The following is a 25,325-nucleotide window of genomic DNA, read 5'->3' on the forward strand; positions in this document are numbered from 1 at the left end:
TAAAAAGTGGAGAATAAAGTAAGAGAAAAAGGAAACTAGTAAAATTATATCCAAAGGAATCGCCCAACCGTGGATACTTTCTCAGCCTCGGCTTCATTTATATGCAAATCGGGCTTTGTATATTTTTAGAGCCTTGTTGCATTGTTTTAATATTAAACATTTTATGTAAAATTACTTAACGTGTTTACCCAAGGAACATTCAAATTAAGCAAGAACGATAAAATAAACCAATGAAAAGAAGAAGAGTGGATGGCTTTCATTTACGCGGAAGAGAATTTAGGTCTGAAAATCGAGACCTGAAATGCGTTTTCAAAGTAAATTTACTCGTGCGCACTAACGCACATGCGCATTTCAAACGCCCACACAATACACTAAGTTCTGAGTACCAGTGTTATGTGCAGGGGCATGTACAAGTCACATGCCAGTCAAAATTATAATTACTGTTTTGACACCGGTGTTTCAAATTAATATTTTTTTGTTGTTACTGTGTTTAACTTTCTTTGTAAACTTCAACATTGGTACAAAAGCTCACAAACATTTCTTCGTTTGGCTATTTTATTGATCACTCAGTTTTCTACGACATTGTCCTTCAACAAGAGAGAGAGCTTCTGTGTGTGCGCGTAAAAAGTGTATTCAAAGCGGTTCAAAGTTCCTCATGAAGCAAAAACGAAGGAAACTATTCTCTTTAAGTGTTGTTGGTAAAACCTCATAACATGCTTCCTCAGTGTAAAATCAATATCTATTGTCTCCAAGAAATTTTGTTTCCTTTTATTATAAGTGGCTGGTATTTAAATATTTAATTTTAAGTGTGTGTCATTTATATTTCTCGTTTTTCTTTTATTCAAGATAAATGCAAGTATTGTTTGTATGCTTGTATGCTTTAATACTGACAACGCACTCGATATCTGTTCACCACTATTGTTTCATGTTTCGTCCCTAACTGCTAATAATTTTCTTTTGACGTTCAGTATTACAAAACGACGTGATTATGTTTTTGGGATTTATTTACGAAGCTTTTAAAACACTTCCTCCAAAATATAAATTCTAGTATACATAATTGAGGAAATAAACGCCATCCATGCAATCGTACTCAGATGAAAAAAATAACTTCTTGCCAAACTTCGTAAAAAAAAGAGGAAAAAATCTTATCCTTCTTCTTCCCGTGATCCTTCCAGCTGAATTTTTTAACCGATGAAAAGTCTTTGTAATCACTTTATAATTTTTCTTCCCAAGAGTTTTTCCTGGCGTATCCCTCAAAGCCATGCCAGGTGTAAACACGGACACGGGGAGGTGAAGTACAGGCGAAACCAAGTAAAGGTGAACAAGAAAATTAGAGACGAGAAATAGCGGTGAAATAGAGCGAAGACAAAGGGTGATGAACAGGCTGGACATATAACACCAAGGAAATGAGAATTAACTTTGAAAACTGTCTGTGAATTTGGTTGGATAAAGCAACTGTTGCAGATGGAAGACAGACAGACAGACAGACATTCAGAGAAAGGAACAAAACAATTTCACATGATCATTTCCATAAGAGCACTGTAGTGGCATGTTCCACTAAAATCCTAATTAAAGGTGAAAATTGCTGATCTTTGGCTATTAATCGTTTCAGAGACTTTCACAAAAATTGGTAAAGGTTGAAATTTTAATTAAAAGTGAAGTAGAGTTTATCTAGCACGAAATTGCTCTACATATTTCCAGAAGTTTGAAAAGCTTATAACAAATTACTCTCAAGGAAATGTGTTACTGCTTAATTACAGAAAATGGTGGTAATTTTTTTCTTAGAGTCATAATAGCGAGAAGACTAAGAATATGTATGTAGATACATACTTTTCACTGTAAGTTCAAGGAACGGAAAGCAAAGTAAATATACACAGACCTGGCTAGATAGCAAAAATGCTTGACGACTGATGAACTGATGAAATGAATCGTGCAAATGAAATCCATTATACCAAAAGGATATTTTTATTTAATAATCTTCAGTCACCTCTGAAAAATTATTCAATCAGATGGCAATGATCCGGTCGCTTACTCATTGCCACATCTCTGGAATTTATTCAGACAAAAAGTCTTTATGGGTGCAATGGAATTATCAAAAGACTTTTAATTACGTGATCATTATTATTTATGTGCTGAAGGTTAGAGCGAAGCAGGGGATACCTTGGAAACCTGATGGTGGTGTGAATGAAGAGGTATTGAAAAGATAAAGGGAACGTAGGAGACATATAGACAGACTGGGAAAGAGACAGACTGACAGACAGAAATTTTGTAAACTTGATGTTTTTTGAAGATGTCCATAGAAATACTGAAATACTCTTAGCGATACTGGTCAGTTTATACTTCAAGGGTTTCATGTTTCTTCAGGTGCCTTGCATTATATATTTACTAAGATATATATATATATATATATATATATATATATATATACATATATATATATATATATATATATATATATATATATATATATATAGCGAGGTGTGTGACGACGATATTAATGAGATCTAGGAATGTCTCCATTTAAAATTTGAGAGAAGACTCTTAAACTATCGACAGAGATAATACTCGAATATTTCGGAATAAAAATGACGTCATCATGAACAAAGTGGCCCGCTCATCATTCGCTCATTCAACTATACTAGAAAAACAGCTCATATTTAGAAAATAAATATCATCATCTCAGTTCTTATGTTAATCTATTCATTCGTTTCGTTTATGGCCATGAATTCGGGTCCTGTATCACTGGGAAATCTTTACGGTTAATGTAAACTCTTCTATCGGCATACAAGGTATTCATATTAGACACAGGACTCTGTTATTTTTATCTATACATACCACGTTATTAGTAAATGGCATAGCATAAATCATTGTAAAACAGGTGAACATTTTACGGAAAGGGAACAATTATTCTGACCCATCAAGAAACAAAATAATGAATCATTAATGAAGAATTAGATTAGATTAAAAAGCCCTCCCAAAATGAAAATATCAAATCCCGTAAAAGAAAGGAAGTTTAAGGATTATGTCATACACATATTGACAACTGTCATAAAAAGTGGTAAGACTGTAAAGTTAAAAAAGTTAAAACAAAACTGAGTTTAAAGGTGATAAAATTTTGAAATTTAACAAATACATAAAGTATAATACAGTACAGATTCTGCTGCATTTAAAAAAAAAAAAAAAAATTGAGGATACGTCGGAATAAACAGAAACAAGTAGCTTAAGCGGCTGAACTGCATTTGCATAATCCGCGGATATACCGTGGCTGATCAGGGTTGCGATAACGAAAACAGTTCTGAATAACTTCCGATCTACAGCAATACAAGTGGATATTCAAACTTGTTATTATAATAACAACGCGTTAACCTCCTCCTTCCATATTCTCATAAAAGAAGACAACCATTAATGTGTTGAAAACTCCGTAGTACTATGGCAGCTAATGTTTATTCGAAAGGTGGACGTTGAAGCAATACTAGCATGCGGCATCGTCGTAATATTATTGACTAACATTATAATGCATTATGGTTTTTCCGCTTTGTTCTTCCCATTCTTCTCACACTCGAGAGAGCTGTGAAACCTAAAATCAAATCCCAAACTTTTTTTTATCTTCAACCTCAACTCCACTCCCACCCCAGTCTTCACATTTGCCATCTCAAGGAAATATCAATCGCCATTCAATGTGAGTCCCTATCACCTTCAACAAATCACAACTGCCAATTCATCTGGCGCCCTTCTGCAGAATTCCGTGGTAATACTTCTGTGCGCGTACAGGCAATAAAAACATTCAATTCAGGGAAATGAGCCCCCAAAAGCTTGTTTACAGATGTTCTTGGCGCAGAAGATTACATGAATCGTTTCTGCCTCGGTATCATGGACAACTGCAGCGCTCATATTCTGTCGACTTCCCCTATCTCGAGAATCTTTCTCTTATTCTCATTTCTTTTACCTCAGCAGTTCACCACTTTAGTTCTATTTCTGGAGATTGGCTTAGTCTCTTTCGTGAAATAATGTTTTTCAGCAGGTAACTTTGGAGTAAACAGCTTTTCAATTATGATCTTTCTTATAACTTAATCGGATTTAAATAGATTCTATGTTCTAAATCAATAAAAAGCACAAATATCTTAAAATACATCTTTCTCTTGGCTAATATTCCAACAGAAGCCAAAAGTCAGACCTTAGTAGTATTTAACTTAAAAGCTACACAAAACAGAACACTGCATTATGTACCCATGTTCATGTCTTAGGAATCCCAATTGTCATTAGCCTTTATTATGATCTGTGTATTTAATTAGTGAGTCTCTTGATATAATGATAGGCATTTCTTGTGATTATGAATGGTCGCAAACTGCATAATAATAATACACACACACACACACAATAATACACACACACAATAATAATAATAATAATAATAATAATAGCAGCGACATTGCTAAACTTATTAGCCTCAAGTCATATACCCGATAAATCAACAGTACTTTATTTGAATTATATTTTTCTGTCTTTTTCTCCTAAAGTTTACTTCAGAAAACTTTGTCTGTCTGTGTTTTCTAGTAAATTAAAACAAAACAAACAAAAAACACAAAAGAAATTTCCTATGAAGCTGATGATAAATGTGAGTTAGAATTTATCACGTTAGGTTGTTCTGAAATGATATATAAATTTGTTAGACATCTCGATAATGTTCGTATTTCACGTGCTGCTATCAATGACCTCCTACTTCATCCTTCCCCTTTCATTTAAGTGAGGGAAGCATATGCGGTTACCTAGATTGCCGGTTTCGTAGAAACAAAACATGCAGCGCAGGTACAGAACGAATCACGGAAAATGTAATACATAAAACTTGCTCTCTCCCAAATCCATCATAGACAACAAAATGGGAGGTCATTTGAATGGAAAAAAAAAAAACATTTTTTTGTGACAGTGATGAACGCTACCATTAAGGCATAAAAGTTGAACTCAGAGAAAATACTCGTCATATGCAATGTCTCCCCGTAAAACTACCCAAGAATAATAGTATTATACAAATGACAACACTCATTGGACAATACAAGCAACAATTTGAACGGCACAGCAGGACCTGTCAATGATGTATATAGGAAATAAAAAAAAGTACTACAAAATCATTTGGTGAAGCCCCGTTATTTTCAGTAATTGAGTTTGAATAGGGCTATTATATCTTCCAATATTTCATTTGAAAACACTCAAGTTGATTTATAGGTTATCTGTGTGAAAGCGAGATGTGGTAGGATGCGTAATTATTTTGAGAAAATTGACTTCGGAAATAAATAAAGCGATGACATTTCACAGAAATAATTGATTTTGTTATTTCTCATTTAGCGACAGGTCTCAGGTTCAAGTGTTTCAAATTCCAAAACCCTAAAATTTGTTTTTAGAACTAAAAGACTGGACACCTAAACAGATAGTTTCATACAGACAGGGTGGTATGGTGAGAGACAGACAAAGAGATGACAGACAAAGATACCGAGAAAGAAAGATAGAGTAAAGACAACAGACAAAGATAATAAGAGAAAGAAAGATGTAAAAAGTAAACTGATATAGATGTTCGTTAACTAATGACAGGGCCACATTATTTTGCCAAAACGCTGTAATAAATAGTCAAGAAAAAGGCGTGCTGAAAAAGCTTAAATCTCCATCCAGTTCTGAAAACCACCTTACACACCAAACAACCGCACCTAGCTATGTATGACTTTCAGTTTTCCACATATAGCCAATTTTTCCATATCCGAAAGATATATCATTTATATCCTGCATTTGTGGCATCTAGTTTCAAGAAAGGCACACTAGAAGACCTGGGCCATGTGTACTGAAAAGAAAAGTAATTACAGGTGACAATTACTGAAATGTTATTCATGTGATTATTTGGAGCAGTAGCTGTCACCAGAATGACTAATATTTGCAGAGCAGGTGCAAATAAAAATAACATTACCCGATTATTTCTAATACTTTGTACCAGAAACCTCCTCCTTCAATACACCCCGTGAAGTTGTCTGAAGCTATATACTCCTCTTATGCTCCGGACTATTGGCATGCACTTTGAGTAAACATTTCTAAAGAAACATCAACAAATCCCGTAACTCTATTTTGTAATTTAGCGTCACGTTTAGTGCTGCCGTCAGCACCATGCGGTGTACTGTAGGAATTACTTAACGTTCTTTGCAGCGTCCCTTCGGCCCCTGGCTGCAACCCCTTTCATTCCGTACCTCCGTATTCTCTCTCCCGTGACAGTTGTTTCTATAGTGCAGGTGCGAGGTTGTCCTCCTGTTACACCTTTCAAACCTTTTCACTGTCAGTCTCTCCCTTCCAGCCTTGAATGACCTCATTGGGTCCCAGTGCTTCTTGGCCTTTGGGGTAAATTCTATCTTCTACATTAGAGCGCCACGTGCACCTGTAAAATAGATAAAGTGGCTAATCAGTAAATCAATCAACTAATGAAATATGTTTCCGTTGAATTGGTAACTGAAGGAAAACTTACGTAAAGTTTTAAGAACTCTAATGAAAGCGTAAATCACCTGCAAACTACTGAAAGTATAAATCACCTGCGAGCGCTTGACAGAATAAATTACCTGCAACAAATGAAAGTAAACATCTCTTGCAAGCAAATGGAAGTATGAATCACTTGCGAACAACTGTAAGTATGAATCACCTGCTAACCAATGAAAGTATACATCACTTGAGGACAAAGGACGCAAAAGTATGAGTAACAACTTCAAAAAACATTGAAGCTTCTGCAAAGTAACGAAACATACTTTTTCTGACAACAAGGTCGTGCTTTCGGAGTAGCAATATTCGGCACATGAAAGGCTAACGTCAAATTTCTGGTATGAACTCCAATTAGACATTCATAAAAAATCTTTGCCGCTAGCTTGCTGTCTCTTCATATTAAAACTAAAATCCCAAGAATTTCAAACTACTTAACTCTCTCTCTCTTAACCTGTTTTCTGTTGTTTACTACAAAAAAATATCCACTACCTTTTCTCCATCTATGAGTTTAATGTCAGTAAGACAGTTTGTAGTCTTTCCAAATGGTAAAGGGGGCTTCATATTTTTTATATCTTATTATAAAATTAATATAATAGTAAAATAAAAAAAGATAAATATCCGAACACAAAGCATTTACCAGTTAACAAAAAATATAATCAGATGAATGTTACTGTAAAAAGAGGATATAATAATATTATTGAAATAAAAACTTAGCATTATTGTTAATCAGTTAAAACGCTCGTTGTCTCGATCAGCACGGATAACTGATAAAAAAATGATTAAAGATATGATTAAGAACCCAATGCGTACAGTATGACGTTATTTAAGCGTATGAATTATAAAAACAAATTCAATTAAAAAAGGAAACCAAAAACGTTTCTATTTTATCATTCATCCAGTTTCCAAATGATATTCCTGAAGCTCTTTATCCTTACATCATTACAAAATAGTTTAACCCCCTATAATGTAAGCAACGCAGCTGAAAAATAACCTTTGGCAGTAACTGGCATCAATAATACAAAAGTACGGAATTCTGTCTTTTAACCCACAGCAATTTCAGTGGTCGCCACACTTCTGCTAGGCTGGCTATTTGCCCTTTTCATCAAAAACGCGATTTAAGACAGCTGGTCCACCGCTACTGGCGACATATGGCGTAGCATTGCGAATCCACTCACTTTCGTTGCAGGATATGGCGTTCTCATTTGATGAAAGATGTTCTTGTCCAAAACACGTTACTTTTTCTTTTATTTTCGTGACCACTAGAGTTGAAAAGCGAGTAATATATAGGTTAAACACTTGAGGTAAATCTACATTTCGATACTATGTTTCTCAAAACACCAACGAGGCGCCAGAAAGCGCAAGAGGCTCTCAGAATTAAATATTATTGTTTCTAATTAATTTACATTTAATTTGGATCGTGAATAACATAATAAAGACAGCAAACCTAATTTTAGGGCTTACCATGCAAAACACTCTCACAATTAATTATTCTATGTCTTTGTCATATTATTCCATGTCCTTATTTGATACAGGTACAGAAAATAAAGATGAAACAGAATAAATAAACGTATCTTTATGAAAGCTCCCCTGGCCAGTTTCAAATCTTTGTTGAATATTTTTCAAATATATCTCAACTTCTGGCCACTTCACGATCTTGGAAAAAAAACTTATTCATGAAAAACTTGTAAAGTAATGTATAAAATGAACAGAATGTAAAATTAACCATTGGTCTACAACGAGTACCATTTGATAACTTTGTGGTACCGGCACAGCTCATTCATGCAGTTTATATCGGAAAGTGCAATTCCGCTGCCCTGAACAGACATATGTTTTTTTTTTTGAAAGTAAACTGATTCATGTTAATAATGTTAATTTTTAGAAGCACGTCGCTGAAAACTGGATAGCGAATGCGTTATGCAACTTACTCAACTTTCCTGAAATGATTGGCTTCGCGAAATGAACCTAAAATCTTCCAAGATAAGGGAACATAGTAAGGTGAGTCGAAATCGTTTTTTATTTTTCTGTCAGCTCGTGCTGCCAGTCCACAAAGCATAAGGTTAGAATCCCTTTGCTCAAAAAAGAGGATGCAGCTTTCTCATAAATCCATTTAGGTGTGTAAGGATGTCCCCAATATAAATTATATTTAATACAAGTGGGATTATTTGTGGAATACCCTTATTGACTTCAATTTAGTACGGAAACCTAAAATTGAGTGGTATGTATATACCAATAAGTGGAAATACCCTTATCTCTTTTGAACTCTGAAATGGTAATGTTAAGTGTTTCTCATTAGATGCCTGAAATAGAGAACTCAAGAGGTCACTGTTGTTATTTTGAATAAACCTCGCTCTATAACACATTCCCACACAGTTTTTTGTTAATTTCATGGTAAAAAAAGTTGTTTGCAATTCAAACTCCGGCTTCTTTCCTTTATTTAAGTATACATTAACGAGCGAGTCTCAATGGATTTGGATAATGGAAGACAGATGTGATTGTTGTGACCTGAGCGCCGTCCTGTGGCTTTTTGGATGTTTTCTCTGCACAGCTTCTTATTTAAGTTGTTAAATCTATCGTCTGTTGTGAGTGTAATCTTCGTGGTAGTATATTTTATTCGCCCCATAGCCTTCGATAAATGTGTGGTAGAGCAGTTGTGTTAGGTGTTATGAATGCAAAGTTGAATTCTCTTTATCTAGGCAACCCATTTGAACATATTCTCTAAGCCCCCCAGGAATAAGTTAAAATCTACCATGATCTTACGGAGTAATATCGTAGCTTAAGAATTGCATATATTGGAAACAGCGAAAGTAGTTTCCTATATACCGTGAAAGCATATCTGTTCTGTTCTCTATGATCAGTACATCCAGGAACGGTAATTCTTCCTTCCTTTCCCCATTCTCCTGTTTTGAATTTTATATCGGGAACAGGTGAATTTAGTCTATTAAAAGATTCATTAAAGTCTTCCCAGCTATTATCTAGAGTAAAAATATCATCTACGTATCTACGCCAGATCATATTGTGAGTTTATTAGACGACAAAATTTCTTGTTCTCGAAATGGATTCCATGTACAAAGTTTGCTAAAAAAAGGGCATAGGGACTCCCATGCTGTTTCCTCAAATTTTTGTTTGTAAAAATTACCATTGAAAGAAAACACGTTGTTAGTTACACAGAGGTTGATAAGTTTTAAAGTTTTATCTATGCCAAGAGGAAAGTGGTCTTCATATGGTTGTAACTTTCTCTCTAAAAAGACAACACGTCGGCGATCGGACTTTTGTAGTAAATAATGACTCGACGTTCAGGCTGAGCAATTTGATGTTATTTGAGGGGATGTTTAAACTACTAAATTTTTGCATAATATCCTGCATGTTTGTCGAGGATGAGAAGGTTCCTAGAAAGGGTGATATCAGGTCTGGTGAGCCATTTTGATAATTTACATACGAAAGAGCCCTGCTAGGATATTATATGCAAAGGAATCCCAGCATTTCTATGTTTCTGGGAGGCCATACACAGGAGAGAGGGTTGATTACCCTCAATGTCTCTATAGTGCAGATAATTGTATTATTTCATAAGAATCGTTCAGATAGTGAAACAAGCATGAAATTTTGCACAAGTGCTCTTAAAGTTCTCTATCAGAGGAAGGCGCTGGCCACGCAAAAATTTAATATGGCGGCCAGTATCGATACAGATTTTGGCTAATTTTTCACTAGAATGGCATGTATTTGTTTAGCAATATGGTAAAGTTTTCCATACTATTTCTCAGAATATTATGTTTTAGCTTCCTCAGTACAGTTTACCTTAAATATGGGGGCTTATATGGCTGCCAAGAAAAGAAACACAATTATAATGAGAAATAATGCCCGCTCAACAATTATCGTTTAAGTAGATGGATCTTGGTTTCTGTGGTTTTAGATCCTAATGAGGCCATCTCTTTCGAATAATCCTATCAATTTTGAAAGAAAATTAATAAATGTAAAAGAGTGTCTGCACACAACCACAGGGCACATCAGGATATCACTGCTGTGTAACCCAGCATGGGGTTCAAAGAAGCATCCAGCTTTACTAACTTGTAGTCTTAGACTAGTAGTTGTAGTATAGTTTAGTTTAGTGTCCCAAATGCTTAACAGCCCCAGACCAGCTTATAGTTAGATAGCCGCACCTGAATAGACAGGATGTGCCAGCGCTGGAGAGCGCAGCCAAGGTATGGGGCTGTACATGATGGTTCGCGCATTACCCGGATGGTGTACAGCATCACACGGACTTGAAATGGCACTGGATGAATGATCGGGCTAGGTGTAGGAGACCGAACCCAGTTGAATCCCATACAGGAATGTGTGCTTTGTTTAAGGTGGTAAAAGGATAACCCCCTCGGCCTTAATCAAAAGTGAAATCATGGCAGAATGTGACAATCCAATATTGAGCAGTTGAAAACAAACTGAGTTTGTGCTGCTGTCTTCGTCAGAAGGACAAAAGAGGTGAGCACCTTCAGACATCACCTCCAAGTCGGTCATGTCCTAGACCATGATGGGTACACAATGCTGGCAAGGAACATTCCCATGTTCAGTGAAATTAATGAAATGCCACTGATAATGGATTCAGCAAGGTTGGAGAAGGTGATACATAGAGGCTACCAGAAAAAATGCAGTAAAATACCACAGAATCGTCGTTGTTGTTTAACAACACCAAACTGACTGCAAGAAAGCGATAACCAGAATGACCAGACCAGCAAATACTGAGACTGGGTCGCAAAACTGCGCCGAACCGAAGTCATGATAATGAAGTTTGCATTTTCAGAGAGTGGAATCTGCATCTGATCTCAGACAGGCTAGTACTGTAAGGGTCTTGACTTGAATTGCGTGGAATGTGCAGAGATACTAGTGATGGCAAGCCCTTGCTGTTGACTGGTGGGATGTCATTGCACAGGAGTTTAAGTATCACCATGCCTGTCTTTGTGCCTCTCTACACAGAAAAGGTCCTACCTGAGGAGCCTTGAGAAAGACCAAGGTAGCACTGAGTCAGAATCAGATGTGTATCCACTAGTTCTGCAGAACTGATGACATACATTGTTGAAAACAACCTTTGTTCAGATGATCCAGTCAACATTTCGGCTGGCAGATATTTGCCACCTCTACCAACAACGTCTGAACAATTAGGTGTAGAGTCACCAAGTGTAAATTCCAATATGAGACTCAAAGACAAACCCTGGCAGAAATTCCAGAACTTGAGGCTCATAAATCTGCAGAGATGTATTACTTGCATTTCAAAAGGATGTGGGAAAAGCGACTTGCTCAATCATCTGATCTTTCAGAGGCAGTTATCATTGGGCAGCAGCAAATATTCTCAGAAAGTCTAAGTATACTTCTTGATCATCAGTCACGGCTTGATGGCACATTTTCTGAGGCTTCAGGTGTTTGAAATTCTGTGCCTCCTTCCTGTCTAGCGTTTGTAGGGATGGTTGAGCATGGGGCTGACATCAAGTCACAGTTACGATTTGGAGCATAAAAGTCAGACCAGGCCATTGCACAGCTCATGCAGTTCAACTGCTACTCCCGATACAAAGAGGAGCAACAATCATAGACACTCCAAAGACAGAGAAACACCAGCTCCCAGTCTACATGGGACTCTCAGTCTATGCCAAAAATTCAGAAGAGAAACCTGGTTGAAAATGCTACATCAGTATGGCCTCAGTATCTCTTATGACAGAGTACTGAGGTCTCTGCACAGTTAGGAGATGCCACAGTTAGTAACAAGTGGGAGGAGGGTGTGGTCTGGTCCCCCCAGTACAGTGAAAAGGTGGTTGAGAGACCACCACTGCAGTGGATGGACAACATCGACCACAACCCATCTGCAAATCATTGCCACTACCTCCTTCCATGGAACTAGCATCTCCATATTTTCAGCACCCACCAAGGAGAACACTGGACAGGAAAGAGCAGCAATCGTGCTTGCACCTGGAGAAAGTGAGGTCGTGTGCCTGAATTGCTGCGGACACATTCACAAACATCTCACCAGCCTTTCAAACAAAGAACCCTGTGTGCCACCAAACACCGTAATACCAAAGCCACTCAGATATTTTAAATACAGCTTGCACTGAGTATCAGTGGCTGACAAGGTCATAGTCACCTGTGAAACAGATGATGCAAATCTGACGTGGTCAGCTCATCGCTTCAATGAAGAGAAGCCCAGAATTTGAAGTAACCATAACTTCATTGCTTCCTCTCCCGCGATCAGGCTCATTCCCTGTTGCTGGGCGATCAAACACGCGGATGCAGAAAGTGCAGGATGTCACTGATTTTCTGAACCCTGGCCAGATACCTGATAATCACAGCTGATCAGCCAATCATGCCGTAGAGCAAAGCAGGTGCAGGCAGTGGCCTGATCAGTATGGCGAAGACAAGTATCTGGTAATGTTTGGTGGTCTGCACTTCACTGAGATACATGTAATGACATCTCTGGTACTCTCTCTTCATGGCAGTGGTTGGACAGGAGCTCTGGTGGAGGCAGGAGTTGGGTTTCATCTGAACTGCAGAATCCTTCCTGTCAGCTGCAAGTAACCAGACACAGCCTCTAGTTTGTACAACTCCTGAGGACAGCATACACTGACTACTGTGCTGAGAAAGCAAACAACAATGAGCAGGCATTAGAGTTTGAGGAGGGTGTGACCTTCTGTGGAATATTAGCAGCAGAGTCCACAGTTCCACTTCTGGCACATGGTGTTAAAGCTCATGAACTTGTGATATTCCTACTGATCATCCTTCCGTGAGGCCAATTTGTCTCCTCTACGCTGGCATTGCATGAGCTGATACCTACTTCTTTTCCAACAATAATACAAACTATGCTCGTTGGCTGCCTATTCACCTCAGGGACATGCTTTACCCTAGAGAGTTCACCCAGAGTTGCACAAGGAGTTCAAGGCGTAGCAACTTTGTTGCAGTACAAGACCAGTCGCCGTTTCAGCAATGGCTTGACCAAGCTCATGAGCAGACCAATGCCTTTATAAAGGCTGATGGCGGAGCCATTGGGCTGACTGAAGATCCGTCAGCACTCGGAAGATGGATGGTGGCTGGCCCAGAGATCATCCGCTTGGTGTCTGCATACGAAACAGAGGTTCAAAGTAAGGAGTTCACCGAGCAGACACACCAAGAACAAACACCATGCGCAGACATTTCTTGGAGAGAGTCAGCAAGCTCATTGGCTTTGCAACACTTGGGAAGTCCTTTCAGGAAGAGAGCCAGGATCTGTGGCTCCATTGACAACAAAGACATTGCCCACCTCCAGCTCAGCAGAAAGAACTTCTACAGACACACCCTTGACAGAGGCCGCATCAAATTTCAGAAGCTAGACCCTTTGGCAAACAATGCAGCTCCTTCATGAGCCGATAAAGAAGAATAGAACTGACTTTTCAGGTAAGAAGCGTTCTGTAGGAATAAATAAAAGGGTGAGAAACTTCTGAAGGAGGATTGCCAGCTTTTCAAAGTTATTTATATCCTGTCAGGAGCTGTGAATGTGATCTGCAGGGAATCTCTTCCAAATAATGAGAATCAAACATTCCCAGCTTCCTTAGTGAGGGGGCGTAGCTGTACACATGTTGTGAAGCTCCCAGCTGACCTCGGTCCTGGAGTCATGTTACACTTTCAGGAAGACAAAAAGAACCAAAGACTGATGTCCTCATTGTAGATGGATCAGCTTTGGTCCATGCCTTGCCACCAAAGAAAGGAAAGACCTTTGAGGGCTATGCACTTTGCGACTTCTTGCCTGTGATACAATCCTATAGCAGCAAGTACACATCATCACATCTTGTATTTGATGCTGATAATACATCCAGCCTCAGTTGAGACCAGGCCCAACGTGGTCATGAGGAAGGCAAGGTGACAGACAAGAACACACCCATCCAACTGGCGTAATTCTCTAAGACACGATGCTAAACAAGACAGAGTTGTTCCAGTTCCTGGTAGACAAGTTGCTCCAGATGTTCGCTATAAATGTTGTCATTGCTAATGAAAGGGTTCGTTGTCCTCAAAGCGACTCACGAGGCTGGCCCTCAGGGAATGGAAAAGCTCTCATGAGGAAGCGACACCCGCATCTTCTCCGCATGCCAAAATATACAGAACATGGAGCCAAGACCATCAATGTGTTAAAGCAATGACAAGCAGATGTTCTTTATCGTTGCAGCTGCGCTTTCTCCACTCTCCACAATCTAGGGCTAGATAGCTATGGGTGGTGATGGCCAAGGCTGTATTTCGTGCTGGGATTGCTGTGCATGACCTGTGCAACTGGCCAGGAGAAGGTGAATGGTATGCTCTTCTTCCATGCGCTCACAGGCTGTGATATGTCAGTCAAGTGGGCAAGAAGATCGGCCTGGCAGACATGGGAACATCTTTCCAGAGGCCTCCCACTGTGTTCTCCAAACTGAGTCAATACTCCCTCTCAGAGTGGAAGAGAGTGACCTGAAGGTCCTGGAGAGGTTTGTCATACTTATGTATGAAAGATCCAGCACTGCTGGCACTGTGGATGAGGCTAGACTTGATATGTTTGCCAGGAAACAAAGGGCATATGAGGCCATTCCACCAACCAGGGAGCTCTCCTCCAACACACTCAGCGTGCTGTGTACCAGGCTGGTTGTGTGGGGCAGGCCACCCAGTGTCAGCCACAGCCAGAGAACCCTGCTGAGTGGGGATGGCAAAGTCTGGTGAAGCATGGCAAGTCCTCTTGGACAGAACCAACTCGCCCTTAGCCAAGAGTTGCCAACAGCTTACCAACTGTGGATGCAAAGCAGGCTGTCGGGAAAGGTGCAGTGCTAAGGTAAGTTGGGTCTTCCTGCACAGCTCTGTGCACTTGCAAATGTGAAGTCTAGATAACATTGCCCTCTTCAGTAGATAATCTAGCTTGAGCATCCAACGTGTCATGCTATGCCTATGGCAAAATAACAGAATATACCTTCTATCCCTCGAATTTTTCAAAGGTGTAGGTTGAGAGACCTATACATGATTGGTTGCAAGGTAAGTGTTTAGTCCGTATTTCTCTTCTTTTTCTTTATGGTTACAGTCTTAGGACACACAATGTTGTATGTCACCATACTAATAATATTTCAGTTGAAAATAGCATAATAGTTAAACTGTCTGATCACATGAATATACTCATTAAATAAAAACAGTTGGTCTTCTATGTTCGTTATACTTAGGATAGAAAAAACTTTATAAAAACCATTTTGTACGCCATCTTGGTTACAATTCATTTAGTGCGGTTTTCACAAATGCGTGGTATGGAACATTTTTATAACTCCAAAAGTCGAGGTTTAAAAAAAAAACTGGCATATTCCATCCAATAGATGCTCCCAAACCAGTGAATTGAACATAGATGGCGGCCATTTGAAAAAATAGCCGCCATCTTGGATTTTCAGGTGGCCAGCGCCCTTTCTAAGAGAAAGGTAGTCTTAGGAATGTTTGTGCCAAATTTCATGCTATTCAATTATTCGGAACGATTTTTACAGCAATGTCTTTCTTGTTGCTCCTGGGTTATTCTGACTGACGTTAAATTGGAGCAGCAATGTTTGTTCTTTGGGACCTTTCGCATTTGTCATAGGTCTCCACATCGTTTAGAAGTTCTTGAACTTTATTGATGGCGGTTCCCCGTTTAAGAGAACTATTTTCCTGTCTTTATTAGTTTAGAATATGTTCAAATGGGTACCAGATAAAGAATTCAACAACATCCACAACATTCCAACGCAGAACTGCTCTACCCACCTCACATTATCGAGAAGGCATCAGCACAAAATATACTACAAAGGTCCCACTCACAACAGACAAATAGATTTCAATAATAAATAAAGCTTCAGATGACGAAAGCATCAAAAGTTGGGCTATAACGGTAACTCAGGTCTGACAATCCTTTATCTTCATTATCCCAAATCCATCGAGCTCGCTCAACGATACTTGAATAAAAAAGGGGAAGAAGCCGGAGTTTACAAGATTCCATGTAGCAATTGTAATGAGATTTACGTGGGAGAGACAGGCAGGTCCCTCTCGCAAAGATTAACAGAGCACAAAAGGTCCGTACGGTATGCTTCGGAGAGTTCAGGGATTTTTTTACATATCAGAGATAGAGGCCATTCCATAAATTGGAGCGGGGCGGAGCTGGTTTTCAAAAGTAGCTGTCCGTACAAAAAAAGATGCTGGAATCTGCTATCATCAATCAAACCAACAATATGAACTTGTCAGGAGGACATTGGAAAGCGGATGAAATCGACGGGTTAATCCTTAAACCTCTTCTCAAACAGGTGCTCCAGGAAACACGACCACCAGATGAATCGCAAAACAGGAGTTAATGAGGCTGAAAACCACTAGGGAATTGTTTTCCCTCCTTCTTGGGAAAAGGTCACCTGCATACCATCGGAGACTTAATGCCATACCTACACATGCCTTATAAATATTCTTGTCTCAAATCATTTGTCGATATTTTACTAGTGAGCAGACATGCAGAAGTATCCGAAATATATGGCTGCAACGTGCATATAGTGTTTTATAGGCCTTCATATTCATATATTACACTGTGGCATAATAAAGACATTCATATATATATATATATATATATATATATATATATATATATATATATATATATATATATATATATATATATATATATATATATATATATATATATATATGTGTGTGTGTGTGTGTGTGTGTGTGTGTGTAGAGAGAGAGAGTAGAGATATATATAGATATATAAAAATATATATATATATATATATATATATATATATATATATATATACATATATATATATATATATATATATATATATATATTCCTACAAAATGACCTCTCTGCAGTATTTGAGTAGAAATATAATCAAAAGCCAAAAGAAATACAAAGCTAGGGAAAACTTTCTGTGGAAAGTGGAGAGGGAAGGGCTAGTTGTTACAGGTGTTCAAAATCAACCAGTCTCTTAGTAGCTGATACATTAGTATTAGAGACCTATCCAACAGGGAGGGTCTCACCAGGCCCTCTTAGTTAGGGGAGAGTCCTGTAGCCCATTTTCCTCTGTACTATGCATCGGGCGAGTCCTTGTTGTTCTTACAGACTGCCCATTAGCGCCATGAGAAAGGATCATGAGCTTGACAAAATCAACAGCCAATTCAATCCACCCAGGAGCAGAGAGATGTGGGAAGTCATCCTACAGAGCACACTCTGTTCTTGCTCACTCTGTCCTCTGTCCTGTTTGGCTATGAAACCAATGACGCGTTGTTCCAGACTCGGGCGTCCGTTGCAGTGCGCAAGCACCCTGCGTGAGGGCAAGTCTGAGAAGAACCAGTGCTCACCATGCCTTAGCTATTTCTCCCACTGTATTTCCTTTCTTTTAATTCCTCCCTTCTCAGCCATTGGCTAAGATCCTGGTGGAACCATATTTCCTGTATGAAGTCGAGTATATGAATTATAATTAGTACTGCCTAGTGAGATTGAATAAGATATTCCCCACAGTAATTAAGAGTTAGAGAGAGGTCGTAATTATAAGTAACCTTGTGGCAAGCTCTGGAAACCTGATCATACCATTGTTTGGAAGAGGAATAGCCTTTAATATGCTAAAGAATTGCTTACGAGAGAGCTACGAGAACTAACCGACGTTGCGTTATAACCGAAGTATGGAAAATATTACTGTGTCTGAAGAGGACTAATTGGCTCATGTAAATTCCCTCACTGTAACAATTCATTTTTTCTGTTGTTGGACTAGGTGGGTAATCAATGGGTTTTATTTATTCATTTGTTCCAGAATATAATCAAAATATTCAATAACCTAGTTGTGACTGAGACCTAATCTAATTTAGTTAATTGCCTGTCTTTTGGGTAACTTGTTTAATTGACAACAATGGTAATCTAGTAAGAGAGAATGTAATTTACAGCATTTAACACCAATCAGTTGCAATTACATACAGCTATACATGTCTGTTGTCCTGTCTGCAGAGCAGATGGTATATATGAGGTGGTGGTGGCAGATATATATATTACATATACAACAAACATTTATATACAATAAGGAATGTCATCCATGACTAGTCCATATATATGGAGATTACAATGGATAAGAACACTAGATAAAAGCGTCAGAAATCACATCAGGCAATCTAAGAGGACAAACAACGATACATACAAACTTTTTAATCTGCAGCAAGAAAAAATGATTAATACTGCTGAGGAATGACCATACCTGGTATGGAAAATACCGAAAGAAACTTCACTATAACAATGGACAAATAAATCAAAGACTCCTCGAAAACCAATTATGATGTGGATAAAAAAGAAAGGACAATAAACAAAGGAGATGAATGAACGTGCCCAACGAGTTTTCTGTACAGTGTATAATGCTGTATGAAACTCTCAGCTACGACCGGGCAGCGCTCAGTTGCTCCCCAGATGCGGTCATGAAGGTGCGCTGGCGACGCCTCCGGAATTTGACTTAGCGGTGGTAGACGCACGATTCATGGCTAAACTTAACCTTAAATAAAATAAAAACTACTGGGGCTAGAGGGCTGCAATTTGGTATGTATGATGATTGGAGGGTGGATGATCAACGTACCAATTTGCAGCCTTCTAGCCTCAGTAGTTTATACGATCCGAGGGCGGACTGACAAAAACAGACTTCTCAAATATTCTTCTTTACAGAGGGCTTAAAACTAACATCTGTTATTCAAGCTAATAATGTAACTTCAGTTTCATTGGTTGAAAGAAACGTTGAATGCATTTGCGCCGTGCAAAGATAATGACAACAACTGTATGTAATGAAATGAATGCTAAGCACTTTAATTGATGTATATCTTATATTATTTATTTGAGCCTGGATCAGGACCGTTTTACAAAAATTCTTATGCCCTCACGTCTTTTTGACCTTCACCAGAGAAGTTAATTGCTCTTAAACAGAGAGAGAGAGAGAGAGAGAGAGAGAGAGAGAGAGAGAGAGAGAGAGAGAGAGAGAGGCTACTCGCATTAAACTGTATTAACAATGTTGGTTAAGGAATATCCCTCGGCTGGAATTGATGCCTGTAGTGTTGTGTGCTCTCACCACATCGCCCTCACCCCCATGTCCTCTCCCACCATGCCCATTTCGGACCATTTATCTCACTGAAGGCAGAGACATAGGGAAGAAAATTAATCTACATCTTGTGTACCCAGCCAGTGATGAGGAATCGGTCATTCATTGTTTCCTGCATTTTTTTTTCGAACTGACAAAGAATCATCGTGAATGTTCACAGGAATATGAATGTTTATAATTCAGAAAAATTTGTGTAAACCGGTCAAGAATTATGACGCTACCTTTCAGTTTTACATCTTTTATGAAAGCAAAAGATTTTTCTATTATGCGAATACAGCATTATTTTTTGTATCACTATTTTTTAGCATAAAAGCAATGAAAAATACCCACATGAATAAGCTATTCAAATCATAAGCAGTTTATGCACAAAATAACGATCACTTTAAACTCACATTTACCTCTTCAACTATAAACGACTTCCAACTTGTATGTGGGGAGCCAATCTAATAGTCAGCCATTCTATCTATTCTACTCGTCTCTTTGTCGGTGTGTTATTTCATTTTATTTGATCTTTCGCAATTTTACACGCGTATCTCTGCAGTCAATCGAAAACACTCTATGCGCACCAAATGAATGAGTAAATCTGTTACTGAGACCAAACCATTTGATGTACTGACGATACACAGACACACACACACACAACTCAGTTTGTCTAAGTTTTTTTTTTTTTTTTTTTACCGGTAATCTAGCTTTCTTTTTAGTCATTTCAGGGAAGCATAGTGTTTTACGAAACCATACTTTCATCACACGGGAGACAATTATCTAAATATCTGATCGTTTACATCTGTTCTCTCACTGCTGAGACAACCTGAGCGGTGCTCTTCATGAAAAATGAGTACAAAGGCGTAAATATATACACTTTAATGAACACTACAGCAACTCTTAATGAATACAAAAGCTTGACAAAAGCACCCATTAAATGAAATGAAATAAATCTAAAAAGGAAAGAAAGTCCAGTTTATCCTTTCCGTACTTTAATCGTTGCCATTATAAGTCACAAATATTTGGTTGGATACATTTGTGCTAGATTTCTTTTTATCTAAATGTTCTGTGGCGTCCGCATGATCATAACACTTAAAAGAAATAATCAACAGTGGTGCTTAGTTTCTGGTGCGAATCACAGAATTTCTCTCTAACAGATATCCGGGTAGATACAGAAGTGAATGGAAATCGGTAATAAAGGGAAGCAATAATCAAGAAATCAGACCATTATCTACCTCAACTACTGCAAATAATTACAATGGCAACCGTCATCAACTGAAAATTCTTTCATCAGTTTTACTGTGTTAACAACTATTTGGGATCGTACACAGGAAAACTTGGTGTACACTCGATAATATTTCGTTAAATTTAATCGTTTTAACATATGTGAGAATTAAAGCTTTTTTTTATATAATTTGTACTGTAACTTGCTCCAAATCCGAGAGGAGGTCCCATTACTACTTTATCTGTAAAATAAAATATATTCTTCTGATCGTGTATTATGATGCATATAACTAAATGTACCAGATACTGACTGGCCATCGCAACATTTTTAACAGTTAAGGAATGCAGTGACCATCGCCTTTCTTCCTTCTTTTTCTTATTCGATATTCTACTTATACTATAAAGAATACTTGTTTCTCTCCATAAAAAGAAATATTTTTTTCCATAAAAATATACTATTCCCAAAAGATAACTTCAGGTATAGTAATGTCTAAAGAATTTCAGAGAAGAGCCAAACGACTGTAGCGAATGGGAGGCGCCTTCTGAAAACCGAGTTTTCTCCTGTCCTGACTGAACAAAGAACGACAACTCAACAGCTTTATTTGCGACAGACTGGGTGGGAATTGGTCCAGAGTAGGCGCGATAGGGGGCGATGATGGAACGACTTCATGGAAAGTGTATGCGTGTGATGCTGTTGATTTTCTCTCTCTCTCTCTCTCTATTATATATATCTATATATATATATATATATATATATATATATATATATATATATATATATATATATATATATATATATATATGTGTGTGTGTGTGTGTGTGTGTGTGTGTGTGTGTGTGTGTGTGTGTATGAATTCATTATATATAATGTATGTACAGATGATAGACTAATATTTCATCTCCACCTGTAAAGGTTTATCTTGTTATATGTTTCTCGATTAAAATGATAACTATGAAAATCACCAGTTCTACTGTATATTGACGCAATTCAAGCGATTTAATTTTATCGCAATCGTTTGCCCGGTTTGTGTACAAGGACCAACACTATACTCTGATTTAAGCTTAAGCCCACAATAAGAGATTAACTGCGGAAACTATGGAAATGGAAGCTGTGAAACGGGAATAACACTTTTAACAATTAGATTAAAAGTCCACCAAAAAAAATTTATAATTTTCTCTCCAATGTGTGTAAATCATATATGTCAAACAGATCTCAATAAACCCTCCCCACTTGAAAATACCCACATAACAGACTGGGGGAATATTAAAGTTGCAAGAGAGCAACATAACCCTTATTAAATATCTACAAATAACATAATTATAAATAGAACGCAGGATATGAAAAACGGAACAATGAGGAAAGCAACTGTCTTGATGGACGAACGAATTTAGCAAAGCTATTAAGCCACTGACTTCCCGCTCCCTCTATCCACAAACAACCGCCCCCTCTCTCTCTCTCTCTCTCTCTCTCTCTCTCTCTCTCTCTCTCTCTCTCTCTCTCTCTCTCTCTCTTTCGTTCCTCTCATGTTTAATTTATTTAGTAACGGGCAGCATAAATTCTCTTTCAATTGTAACTATTATTCGCCCAGCGTTCAATTTAAGTTTTAGTTTATTTTCATTCCGGTGACTTTTATTCCGTGTCCTTCTTTGTCACTTTTAAATCCCTCTAAGAAATGCCAATACTTTGTTTTCCGAACTTTCAGAAACTAATATATATCATATATTTTTAGAATCTAATATATTATATATTTTAGACAGTAAGAACTGACGTGTTACAATGTTACTGCAAATTTAGTGGGAACACTTGAGTAATTGCACATTTACTTAACCTCTCAACATTATTATGCAGTATGCACTCGTATATATTCATTAGTGCTCACACAATAGAAACTACGAAACTTATTTTCAGATATACTTGATCATTATTTCCACATTCCTGAAAAAAATATTTGGTTACGATTCTATGGTGTCATCTCGTGGCAGCTTACTAGATTTTAAAATAAAACCATCGAGCTACATCATCTGTCTTTTAGTACATACTCAACCTATGTAAGTGTCTTAACCGTTGCCTTAAACTGATTTGAATATCACCTCAATGTAAAGCAAATTTCATATTTACATATAGGATTTATGTATCTGAAGTCAATAAATGTAAGAAATTAAAAACAAATCAGATAATACAAAAAATCTATTAGAAATTAAATGATGGTACTAGGAAAGAGCCATAGCAAATTTTCACTTGCTTCCAGCAATGAAAGCATGAACATAAATAAGCCAACCTTATTTTATCAGTTTGCATATTTAAACGAAATTACAAACGCCACTTTGCAACACTACACAGTTATCGTTAAGTGATCGAGGTAGGTAGATTTCCCCGGATCTCGAATGATGCATGTTAAATGTATGTATGCGAATGGAACCATTATTCCAAATCGATCCCTCATCCCGACAAACACAAGGACATAAAACAAAAAAAGAGTCGAACTAACTCTGCTGCATTTGCAAATACTCTTTGGAGTTTGTGCAGAAAACGAACCAAACGGCAGACAAATCACTTCAACGAATGTTGTGTATCTGGTCATTCACCAAGCTTTCTTGTCAAAACATTGTCATTATGGCAACATCTTTACAATAGAAATTCTCCAACAGCGAAAGAAACGACAGCCGTCACATTCTGATTGCAGTCAACTTAGTGCCAACGAAACCTTTTAAAGGAACCCCGTTTGTCACGTCCTTTTCTAAAATTCAATCATGTAGTAATTCAAAGACGAAAAGAAGAAACGCCATGTAAAAATCGGAAGTCTCATCATACATTGTGGCAAATGGGAGAGGTCAGACTGTGTAGCTACAGCAGCGTCACCAGTGTCCTTTGGACTGATATTCATAAGGCATCGCAGATTGGTTCTCCTTGTAACAAGCCATCCACATAGCTATCAAGAGAAGGAAATGAAACATGAAAAACCACGAGTGATGAAGAGCATTTCGGATTTTTTTTGGTGATTTAGGGGCTTACGAGTCGAATACTGTAAGCTTATCTTGCCTATCTATCTATCTATCTATCTACTTAAAACTCGAATGTAGTTGTACAGCTTGTATGAGGGCCTTTATCAGTGGTTTCTTAAAACAAATGGGTATAAAAAATCAAACTAGTAAAATAACTAAAATGATACAGTAAGAAAATAATAAAGCCTCCTTCTCAATCTCATGAATATGGTCGATTACGTATGTAAAGAGTACAGAGAAAATATTCATCTCTAATACTTTTCAGTTTCTGTCATAAATTACGTAGCATACAACGGAGTTCACATCCTATAACATACTAAATACAGATTAAAACTGAAAATGCAACATTAAGAATAGTCTTTCAAAACAACGCCATCAAATCGTTACATACTAGGAACCATTGTAACAATTCGTTGACAAGTATGGAATTTATTATCCCAATTATTTAAGGTTTTCAAAATCCGAACAAAATTTGAAAATATCAACACTTTCACTGTATTCATTATTGTTAAAATAGCGTCTGCTTTATTCCAAACCTGCTCCTTCAATAAACTGAAAGAATAGCTGACATTCAAAATACAAAAGCTGATGGTCATCAAGGAAAACAAAATTCAGACGAAGTGGGCCTACTGTGACGGACGAAAACTAGAATCTTACTATTGTGACATCATTCATTAATATCGAGTACCCAATAAGGAGACAGCAGCAAAACCCATTTAAACCGATAAACCAAAGCCGAAAGCAGTTGTAATTTCACGGTACTTACATTATAACAGCCTGGCTTGACTCCCTCGATTCTCGGTGTTTTAAAAGAAATTTGGCACTGGATGAAACAGTCCACAAAAGCAAATGCACCATCACATATGATACCATATTATTATCACAGTGTCACTCGCCGTGCACCCAAGCTTCATCCTCCCGATACTTACACTTGCGACCAACAATTTTCAGCAGGGCCGAAGTTAGAAAGAACTGCTACTGTGTTCGGAAAGCTAACTCAGCTTTAGCGAGGGTAATGTTAATGACCGAACGATACTTCCAGCATAAAATGCACCATAACTACAAGGACAAAAAAAAAAAAAAAAAAAAAAGAAGAATCAAGACCCTCCAATTCTGTTAGAATGGAAAATGACTATCATGGAACTTACAGCCTTACAGTTCTTTTCTGGAGGGTAATAAGAGTTATTCTCAACTTTTCCCCCTTTAAGGGCTGGGACCTTTATAATAATGATGAACGAAGAACATAAAGACGACCTAGTGTAAGAATGAGGCCAACCGATATATTTTTTTGCGTTTAATCCACGTATATGGATGATGAGTAGTTTTGAAATGTAATTTATCTGCCATTGCAGAGAGGATCTCAGCTGTAATGATTCTCATGATTATTTGAAACCGTGATCTTTGTAAAGTTTATCTTGCACATGTGCTTCCTCACTTTCAGACACCTACGTTCGTGAAGATGCTGTGAAAGATGACTCGGACTTCCTCGTGGTAGATAGAATCGTTCAGAAATCAGTTTTCTCTGAC

The sequence above is a fragment of the Macrobrachium rosenbergii genome, chromosome 8, assembly GCF_040412425.1.
Source record: "Macrobrachium rosenbergii isolate ZJJX-2024 chromosome 8, ASM4041242v1, whole genome shotgun sequence".
Classification (NCBI taxonomy): domain Eukaryota; kingdom Metazoa; phylum Arthropoda; class Malacostraca; order Decapoda; family Palaemonidae; genus Macrobrachium; species Macrobrachium rosenbergii.